Source organism: Oncorhynchus kisutch, unplaced genomic scaffold (genome assembly GCF_002021735.2).
Source record: "Oncorhynchus kisutch isolate 150728-3 unplaced genomic scaffold, Okis_V2 scaffold825, whole genome shotgun sequence".
Classification (NCBI taxonomy): domain Eukaryota; kingdom Metazoa; phylum Chordata; class Actinopteri; order Salmoniformes; family Salmonidae; genus Oncorhynchus; species Oncorhynchus kisutch.
In genome coordinates this window covers 69586-80819 of record NW_022262770.1, presented here as the reverse complement: position 1 = coordinate 80819, position 11234 = coordinate 69586, and the positions used below count along the sequence as shown (strand labels likewise).

The 11234-nt window shown below is 42.1% G+C and overlaps 1 pseudogene; it reads right to left on the bottom strand.

The window, feature by feature from the left end:
- Window positions 1-5052: 5052 nt before the first annotated feature.
- LOC116352966 (nuclear receptor ROR-alpha A-like) overlaps window positions 5053-11234 on the bottom strand; it is a 62194-nt pseudogene continuing 56012 nt past the window's right edge.

Genomic DNA, 11234 nt, shown 5'->3' with positions numbered 1-11234 from the left:
TAGATAGTCAGTCCAGTAACCAGCCATGTTGGTCAGGTCTGATGAGTTAGATAGTCAGTCCAGTAACCAGCCATGTTGGTCAGGTCTGATGAGTTAGATAGTCAGTCCAGTAACCAGACATGTTGGTCAGGTCTGATGAGTTATAGACACAGTCAGTCCAGTAACCAGCCATGTTGGTCAGGTCTGATGAGTTATAGACACAGTCAGTCCAGTAACCAGCCATGTTGGTCAGGTCTGATGAGTTATAGACACAGTCAGTCCAGTAACCAGCCATGTTGGTCAGGTCTGATGAGTTAGATAGTCAGTCCAGTAACCAGCCATGTTGGTCAGGTCTGATGAGTTAGATAGTCAGTCCAGTAACCAGCCATGTTGGTCAGGTCTGATGAGTTAGATAGTCAGTCCAGTAACCAGCCATGTTGGTCAGGTCTGATGAGTTAGATAGTCAGTCCAGTAACCAGCCATGTTGGTCAGGTCTGATGAGTTAGATAGTCAGTCCAGTAACCAGCCATGTTGGTCAGGTCTGATGAGTTAGATAGTCAGTCCAGTAACCAGCCATGTTGGTCAGGTCTGATGAGTTAGATAGTCAGTCCAGTAACCAGACATGTTGGTCAGGTCTGATGAGTTATAGACACAGTCAGTCCAGTAACCAGCCATGTTGGTCAGGTCTGATGAGTTATAGACACAGTCAGTCCAGTAACCAGCCATGTTGGTCAGGTCTGATGAGTTAGATAGTCAGTCCAGTAACCAGCCATGTTGGTCAGGTCTGATGAGTTAGATAGTCAGTCCAGTAACCAGCCATGTTGGTCAGGTCTGATGAGTTAGATAGTCAGTCCAGTAACCAGCCATGTTGGTCAGGTCTGATGAGTTAGATAGTCAGTCCAGTACTTCAGCTCCAACCAAATGACTTTCACAATCACATCTTTACACAGGTTTAAATAAAAACTAAATTAATAAAAAATAATTTCAACAAACGCGTTTTTAATTTAATGTATAAAACAGTTTCATCCTATAACAACGTGACATTTACAAATAAAGTAAATATAGTCCCCCCCCCCCAAGGCTGGCACACTGATACAGGTACCAGCTGGGAATAATAATCACTTAGTTTAAACATCTAGAACCCATTGGTACACTATGGAACCAACTTAGTCTAGAACGGTCTAGAACCCAAGGGCTTGTTCACTGAAGGAACCTAAAATCATTCTAACATTAACCTAACATTCTACTTATCTACCCAACTAAAAACCTAAATGGAAGCAAGTCCCCGCAGCAATGTTCCAACATCTAGGCAGAGTCTATAGCAGGATGTCCCTCTCACTTGGTCTGTATAGACAGAGTCTATAGCAGTATGTCCCTCTCACTTGGTTTGTATAGACAGAGTCTATAGCAGTATGTCGCTGTCACTTGGTTTGTATAGACAGAGTCTATAGCAGTATGTCGCTCTCACTTGGTTTGTATAGACAGAGTCTATAGCAGGATGTCCCTCTCACTTGGTCTGTATAGACAGAGTCTATAGCAGTATGTCGCTGTCACTTGGTCTGTATAGACAGAGTCTATAGCAGTATGTCCCTCTCACTTGGTCTGTATAGACAGAGTCTATAGCAGTATGTCGCTCTCACTCGGTCTATATAGACAGAGTCTATAGGTAATTCTATAGGTAACTCTATAGGTAACTCTATAGGTAACTCTATAGGTAATTCTATAGGTAATTCTATAGGTAACTCTATAGGTAACTCTATAGGTAATTCTATAGGTAACTCTATAGGTAACTCTATAGGTAACTCTACAGGTAACTCTATAGGTAACTCTATAGGTAACTCTATAGGTAACTCTATAGGTAATTCTATAGGTAATTCTATAGGTAACTCTATAGGTAACTCTATAGGTAACTCTATAGGTAATTCTATAGGTAACTCTATAGGTAACTCTATAGGTAACTCTATAGGTAATTCTATAGGTAACTCTATAGGTAATTCTATAGGTAACTCTATAGGTAATTCTATAGGTAACTCTATAGGTAACTCTATAGGTAATTCTATAGGTAACTCTATAGGTAATTCTATAGGTAACTCTATAGGTAACTCTATAGGTAACTCTATAGGTAATTCTATAGGTAACTCTATAGGTAATTCTATAGGTAATTCCATACGGTGAGATTAAACAGAAGTAGAGAACAGAAGTAGTCATACATGAACGTGACACTAAAACACGGATTTCAGAATATAGAAGAGAACTAAACAAATAAAAGTCAAGTGTGAACGATTAGAATTTATCGACATGCAATATTTAAGACTCTACACAAGATAAAAAAATACAACATTGATATTATTATTGCTCGACATTCGGTTATGGCTGAAGGTACTTTCATTAGATTTGAGAAATGCAGTTTGACTACAGTGCTTTGGAGAGTCTACTGTCAAACTAGAGACGTGGTGAGATGGACTGAGTGGGAAATGCAGTTTGACTACAGTGCTTTGGAGAGTCTACTGTCAAACTAGAGACGTGGTGAGATGGACTGAGTGGGAAATGCAGTTTGACTACAGTGCTTTGGAGAGTCTACTGTCAAACTAGAGACGTGGTGAGATGGACTGAGTGAGAAATGCAGTTTGACTACAGTGCTTTGGAGAGTCTACTGTCAAACTAGAGACGTGGTGAGATGGACTGAGTGAGAAAATGTCAGAAAGGAGGAGAAGAAAACGAGGGAGGATAATACCGAGAAACCTCTCTAGTTGACCACGGTATCCTTCACTAATAAAACCTCTCTAGTTGACCACAGTATCCTTCACTAATAAACCTCTCCAACTGACAGCGATATCCTTCACTAATAAACCTCTCCAACTGACAGCGATATCCTTCACTAATAAAACCTCTCCAACTGACCACGTTATCCTTCACTAATAAAACCTCTCCAACTGACCACGTTATCCTTCACTAATAAAACCTCTCCAACTGACCACGGTATCCTTCACAAGTAAAACCTCTCTAGTTGATCACGGTATCCTTCACTAATAAACCTCTCCAACTGACCACGGTATCCTTCACTAATAAAACCTCTCCAACTGACCACGTTATCCTTCACTAATAAAACCTCTCCAACTGACCACGGTATCCTTCACAAGTAAAACCTCTCTAGTTGATCACGGTATCCTTCACTAATAAAACCTCTCCAACTGACCACGTTATCCTTCACTAATAAAACCTCTCTAGTTGACCTAGTTGACCATGTTTCCTCTCTAACTGACATGTTTCCTTCACTAATGAAACCTCTCTAGTTGACCACATTATCCTTCACTAATAAAACCTCTCTAGTTGACCACAGTATCCTTCACTAATAAACCTCTCCAACTGACAGCGATATCCTTCACTAATAAACCTCTCCAACTGACAGCGATATCCTTCACTAATAAAGCCTCTCCAGCTGACCACGGTATCCTTCACTAATAAAACCTCTCCAGCTGACCACGGTATCCTTCACTAATAAAACCTGGGGTGTCTAAGACAGCAATATTATGTAGCCACATAGATGTACGTACACACACACACACACACACACACACACACACACACACACACACACACACACACACACACACACACACACACACACACACACACACACACACACTACTCTAATAATGTAGTTCCTATTGTCCCTGAGTGTTCATCAACACGTCATCATACCCAGTGGGAAACCAGGTGGGTTAGATAGTGCAAGCATTGCTTCGGATGACGTAGAGCCTGGACTGTAGATTTCAATCAAAAATAAAACGGTTAGAAGTAAGAGGCTGAGAGTTTCTGACATTTTACAAATAAGTACGACCGAATATACTGATGGACTCAACTGACATTCTATTCCAGAACCAGAATGGATGATTTATTTAAAACTGGCATTCCATTCCGGAACCAGAATGGATGATTTATTTAAAACTGGCATTCCATTTACAGAACCAGAATGGATGATTTATTTAAAACTGACATTCCATTACAGAACCAGAATGGATGATTTATTTAAAACTGGCATTCCATTACAGAACCAGAATGGATGATTTATTTAAAACTGACATGTAATTCCGGAACCAGAATGGATGATTTATTTAAAACTGACATGTCATTCCGGAACCAGAATGGATGATTTATTAAAAGCGATAGAACAGAGGGGGAGATTCAGAAGTGAAAGAGCGTGAATCAGCCAGCGAGACACACAGCTCTTATCACTGTGTTGGACAGACCACATGATGAAAGCCTCTATATAACGGCACAGAGAACAGGATTTCACCACATTTCTGTCAGGAGATGTGAAGAACAACAACAACAACATGTCATCTGATGAACACTCCTCTTTTTCTTCAGTAACCCGTCTCTGTCTCTTGTTGAGGCTATATCTCAACGACAAGACTTGATCAACTACATCATATGATCTCTCTTCATTGATTGAAATAAACCTTCGCTAGGTGAGGAAGTGGGAAGGGTCACCATCGTCTACCCCTCCAGACATACTGGTATGATTAAGACAACAGGAAGCTAAAGGAAGGATGGAAGGGTCACCATCGTCTACCCCTCCAGACATACTGGTATGATTAAGACAACAGGACGCTAAAGGAAGGATGGAAGGGTCACCATCGTCTACCCCTCCAGACATACTGGTATGATTAAGACAACAGGAAGCCAAAGGAAGGATGGAAGGGCCACCATCGTCTACCCCTCCAGACATACTGGTATGATTAAGACAACAGGAAGCTAAAGGAAGGATGGAAGGGTCACCATCGTCTACCCCTCCAGACATACTGGTATGATTAAGACAACAGGAAGCCAAAGGAAGGATGGAATTCGGTTTCTGACAGAGACACCACCATTAAAATAGACATGACTTGGTGCTATACTTTCTGCGGCCAATAGATGGCGCCACTAGATAGCCATTAGATTGAACAGCTTTAAATCTATTTTCCACAGCTCTGGCATTAGTTAAGGGTTCAGTCTTGACCGTTAACCGTCTCTTTAATGACGGGACCAACAGGTCCTCCCTCCCTCAGAATAAAAAGCCTTCTTTTTAAAAAATCAGGTGCTGTTATTAAATCTCAGTTTCCATCTCAACGGCCCCGTGTCTCAACTCACGGTGCACTTAATGGAGGAGGGAAACGGCTTTTTTTGAGACTTCAAAGTGTTTCCTTTCAAATGGTACCAAGAATATGCATATCCTTGCTTCAGGTCCTGAGCTACAGGAAGTTAGATTTGGGTTACGTCATTTTAGGCAAAAATAATAATAATAAACTAAAAAGTGTCGGATCCTTAAGAAGTTAAAAGAAGAAGTGAGAGAGATTTGTTTTTAGAGACACTGGGAGTTGTGTGTTATATCAGAGCCTTGCCCCTCGCTGGCATAACACCTGGCACATATCCTTACTTCAGGTCCTGAGCTACAGGAAGTTAGATGTCATTTCAGGCAACAACAAAAAAAAAAAGAGATTGAGAGAGATTTTTTGGGGGAGACGCTGGGAGTTGTGTTTTAGATCAGAGCCTTGCCCCTCGCTGGGCATAACACCTGGCACACGGCCTGGCCTTAACAACACAGGTCAGAGACAAACAACAGGGGATCTGGTTCTATTCATGGCTTCAGTGGTGTGGCGTGTTTCATGTTCAACACACGCACGTGTGTGTGTGTGTGTGTGTGTCTGTGTGTGTGTGTGTGTGTGTGTGTGTGTGTGTGTGTGTGTGTGTGTGTGTGTGTGTGTGTGTGTGTGTGTGTGTGTGTGTGTGTGTGTGTGTGTGTATGTGTGTGTGTGTGTCTGTGTGTGTGTGTGTGTGTGTGTATGTGTGTGTGTGTGTGTATGTGTGTGTGTGTGTGTGTGTGTGTGTGTGTGTGTGTGTGTATGTGTGTGTGTGTGTGTGTATGTGTGTGTGTGTGTGTGTGTGTGTGTGTGTATGTGTGTGTGTGTGTGTGTGTGTGTGTGTGTGTGTGTATGTGTGTGTGTGTGTGTGTGTGTGTATGTGTGTGTGTGTGTGTGTGTGTGTGTGTGTGTGTGTGTGTATCTCCATGACAGATTGTGCTCCTCGCCCCAACAGAGGATTAAAAGGGCGTAAGCTGAGCCGAGCTCCGTGACTCTGTGTTTCAGGGTGTCTCTCAGACCTGACATCTATCTACTGTGGTGTACGCCTCTCTCAGTCGATACAAAGACCCACTAACTTCCTGTTTCACCACAGTACAGTGGCCAAGGTAGAACGGTGGAAGGGCATTGGTCACCATCACGGGAGGTAGACCAATCAAATGACAGGAAATGCAGATGATGTCAGAAGAGTAGATAAACATAGTGCTATCATTTTGACAATAAGGAAGTGACATGTTTTGATAGAAGATTGTGAGGGAGGAAATGGACTATTGCTTATTTAATGGATCATATCTCCAGTATTTCATTAACTCAGAGGCAGGTGTGGCCAATTCATTCATTAACTCAGACACAGGTGTGGCCAATACACTATTCATTCATTAACTCAGAGGCAGGTGTGGACAATACACTATTCATTCATTAACTCAGACACAGGTGTGGCCAATACACTATTCATTCATTAACTCAGAGACAGGTGTGGACAATTCATTCATTAACTCAGAGGCAGGTGTGGCCAATACACTATTCATTCATTAACTCAGAGACAGGTGTGGACAATACACTATTCATTCATTAACTCAGAGGCAGGTGTGGCCAATACACTATTCATTCATTAACTCAGACACAGGTGTGGACAATACACGATTCATTCATTAACTCAAAGACAGGTGTGGCCAATACACTATTCATTCATTAACTCAGAGACAGGTGTGGACAATACACGATTCATTCATTAACTCAAAGACAGGTGTGGCCAATACACTATTCATTCATTAACTCAGAGGCAGGTGTGGACAATACACGATTCATTCATTAACTCAGACACAGGTGTGGCCAATACACTATTCATTCATTAACTCAGAGGCAGGTGTGGACAATACACGATTCATTCATTAACTCAGAGACAGGTGTGGACAATACACGATGCATTCATTAACTCAGAGACAGGTGTGGACAATACACGATGCATTCATTAACTCAGAGACAGGTGTGGACAATACACGATGCATTCATTAACTCAGAGACAGGTGTGGACAATACACTATTCATCAATTAACTCAGAGACAGGTGTGGACAATACACTATTCATTCATTAACTCAGACACAGGTGTTGCCAATACACTATTCATCAATTAACTCAGACACAGGTGTGGCCAATACACTATTCATCAATTAACTCAGAGACAGGTGTGGACAATACACTATTCATTCATTAACTCAGACACAGGTGTTGCCAATACACTATTCATCAATTAACTCAGACACAGGTGTGGCCAATACACTATTCATTCATTAACTCAGAGGCAGGTGTGGCCAATACACTATTCATTCATTAACTCAGACACAGGTGTGGACAATACACGATTCATTCATTAACTCAGAGACAGGTGTGGACAATACACTATTCATTCATTAACTCAGACACAGGTGTTGCCAATACACTATTCATTCATTAACTCAGAGACAGGTGTGGACAATACACTATTCATCAATTAACTCAGAGACAGGTGTGGACAATACACTATTCATTCATTAACTCAGACACAGGTGTTGCCAATACACTATTCATCAATTAACTCAGACACAGGTGTGGCCAATACACTATTCATCAATTAACTCAGAGACAGGTGTGGACAATACACTATTCATTCATTAACTCAGACACAGGTGTTGCCAATACACTATTCATCAATTAACTCAGACACAGGTGTGGCCAATACACTATTCATCAATTAACTCAGAGACAGGTGTGGACAATACACTATTCATTCATTAACTCAGACACAGGTGTGGACAATACACTATTCATTCATTAACTCAGAGACAGGTGTGGACAATACACTATTCATTCATTAACTCAGAGACAGGTGTGGACAATACACTATTCATTCATTAACTCAGACACAGGTGTGGACAATACACGATTCATTCATTAACCCAGAGACAGGTGTGGCCAATACACGATTCATTCATTAACTCAGAGACAGGTGTGGCCAATACACTATTCATTCATTAACTCAGAGACAGGTGTGGACAATACACGATTCATTCATTAACTCAGACACAGGTGTGGACAATACACGATTCATTCATTAACTCAAAGACAGGTGTGGCCAATACACTATTCATTCATTAACTCAGAGACAGGTGTGGCCAATACACTATTCATTCATTAACTCAGAGACAGGTGTGGACAATACACGATTCATTCATTAACTCAGACACAGGTGTGGACAATACACGATTCATTCATTAACTCAAAGACAGGTGTGGCCAATACACTATTCATTCATTAACTCAGAGACAGGTGTGGACAATACACGATTCATTCATTAACTCAGACACAGGTGTGGACAATACACGATTCATTCATTAACTCAAAGACAGGTGTGGCCAATACACGATTCATTCATTAACTCAAAGACAGGTGTGGCCAATACATGATTCATTCATTAACTCAGACACAGATGTCAGTAAAAGGGGCTCATCAATTGGAACAAAGGGGAGAGATACAAGCTACAACACAAATAGATTGTAAAACATCGATTCATTTCTCAATATAGTATGTACTTATTATGAGCACGGTAACACCCTGTAGGACATTGGAAAGAGGTGGAATGGGACACCTTGAACTGCGTCCCAAATGGCACCCTATTCCCTATATAGGGCACTACTTTTAACCAGATCCCCTTCTTAAAAGTAGTGCACTGCGTAGGGAATAGGGTGCACTTTGGGACAGAACCCTGTTATTGCTGTGGTGGTGACTTCCACTCCTCTTCCTGTTGTGAAGGTTGAATAGCAGATGGCTTTGAAGGTGATGTTAACCGAAGGGGTGCAGTACTCCACACCACCTCCACATCACATCGTTGTCCATAGGTAAGGGTTGTGACTAAATCCTCTCCCCATCCCATCGTTGTCCATAGGTAAGTGTTGTCACTAAATCCTCTCCCCATCACACCGTTGTCCACAGGTAAGTGTTGTGACTAAATCCTCTCCCCATCACATCGTTGTCCACAGGTAGGTGTTGTGACTAAATCCTCTCCCCATCACACCGTTGTCCATAGGTAAGTGTTGTGACTAAATCCTCTCCCCATCCCATCATTGTCCACAGGTAGGTGTTGTGACTAAATCCACTCCCCATCACATCGTTGTCCACAGGTAGGTGTTGTGACTAAATCCTCTCCCCATCGCAATAGGTTTGTTGTTGTGAGAGGAAAGGCCGTTGGTTTTCTAAGTGCTTGAATGTTTTTTTCCTCCCAAGAAACCTCCCAACCAACTCATGATCCAGGAGGACACAGAGGAGAAGACAGACGAACATGAACAGAGAAATGTCGGGTGTCTGTCCAGGTAAGAGCAAGTTAGGGCCAGGACCCTAACTCAACATGTCTCTCTGTCTCCCAAAGATCAACGCTGGCTCCATGACGTAAACTACAGTACAGGGCAGATACCATACGGTAGGTTACCGACGGGGTCCTCGGCTAGCCGTCTATGGACATGGAGCCCTGTTCAAAGTCTGAGCCAAACAGCTCCCTGTATAGTGGAGGGAAGTGGGCTTGGACAATGTCTGGGTAGGTTGCTTTGAAGGCCGTCAGCTTCTCTGTATGCCGGCTGACTAACGCCCGCAGGGTCGACACTTTGCATATCAACTGGAGAGAGAGAGAGAGAGAGAGAGAGGGAGAGAGAGAGACAGAGAGACAGAGAGAGAGAGAGAGAGACAGAGAGAGAGAGAGAGAGAGAGAGAGAGAGAGAGAGAGAGAGAGAGAGACAGAGACAGAGAGAGAGAGAGAGAGACAGAGAGAGACAGAGAGAGAGAGAGACAGAGACAGAGAGAGAGAGAGACAGAGAGACAGAGAGACAGAGAGAGAGACAGAGAGAGACAGAGAGACAGAGAGACAGAGAGACAGAGAGAGAGAGAGAGAGAGGAAAAGCGAGACAGAGAGAGAGAGAGAGAGAGAGAGAGAGAGGGGAAAAGTGAGAGAGGGAGAGAGAGACAGAGAGAGAGAGAGAGAGGGAGAGAGAGAGAGAGAGAGAGAGAGAGAATGGATTAGAAAAAAGCTATACAGGACACTCAAAATCCATTGGACTCCCCAATTACTGACCAGGAGCTCTATAAGAAACTTCAGGCTCTCAAATTTAAAAAAGCATGCGGACCTGATGGCATCCTAAATGAGATGCTCAAACTCACTAGTGCAGCATCTCAATTGGCTATATTAAAACTGTTTAATTTGATCGAGAGGGTAGGTTATTTCACTGACATCTGGAATCAAGGACTCATAACCCCAATCTTTAAAAACGGAGACAAATTTGACCCTAACAATTACAGAGGCATTTGTGTGAACAGTAACCTGGGGAAGGTTTTCTGTAGTATTATAAATGTAAGAGTTCTAAACTTCCTTAACTGGGATAGGTGGGACGGTAGCACCTGGCAAACATCCAGAGAAAATGCAGAGCGCCAAATTCAAATAAATTACTATAAATATTAAACTTCCATGAAATCACACATGTAATAAACCAAATGAAAGCTACACTTATTGTCAATCCAGCCAACATGTCAGAGTTCAAAAAGGCTTTACGGCGAAAGCAAACGATGCTATTATCTGAGTACAGCACCCCAGCAAACAAACACAGACAATCATATTTCAACCCGCCAGGCGCGACACAAATCGCAGAAATAAATATATATTTCATGCCTTACCTTTGAAGATCTTCCTCTGTTGGCACTCCAATATGTCCCATAAACATCACAAATGGTCTTTTTGTTCGATTGATTCCGTCAATTTTTATCCAAAAATGGCGCGTTTGATTCAGAAAAACACAGGTTCCAACACGCGCGGCATGACTACAAAATATCTCAAAAGTTACCTGTAATCTTTGTCCAAACATTTCAAACAACTTTCCTGATACAACTTTAGGTCTTTTTTTATCGTAAACAATCGATACAATTTAAGACGTGATAAACTGTGTTCCATACCGGAGGAAAACAAAGGGGAGCGTGCTTTTCAGGTCATGCGCCGCTCACAAAGAGTACACTTCCCTCTAACTACTTCTTCATTTCTCAAAGGGAAAACTTCAACCAATTTCTAAAGACTGTTGACATCCAGTGGAAGAGATAGGAACTGCAAGCCTGCCCCTTAG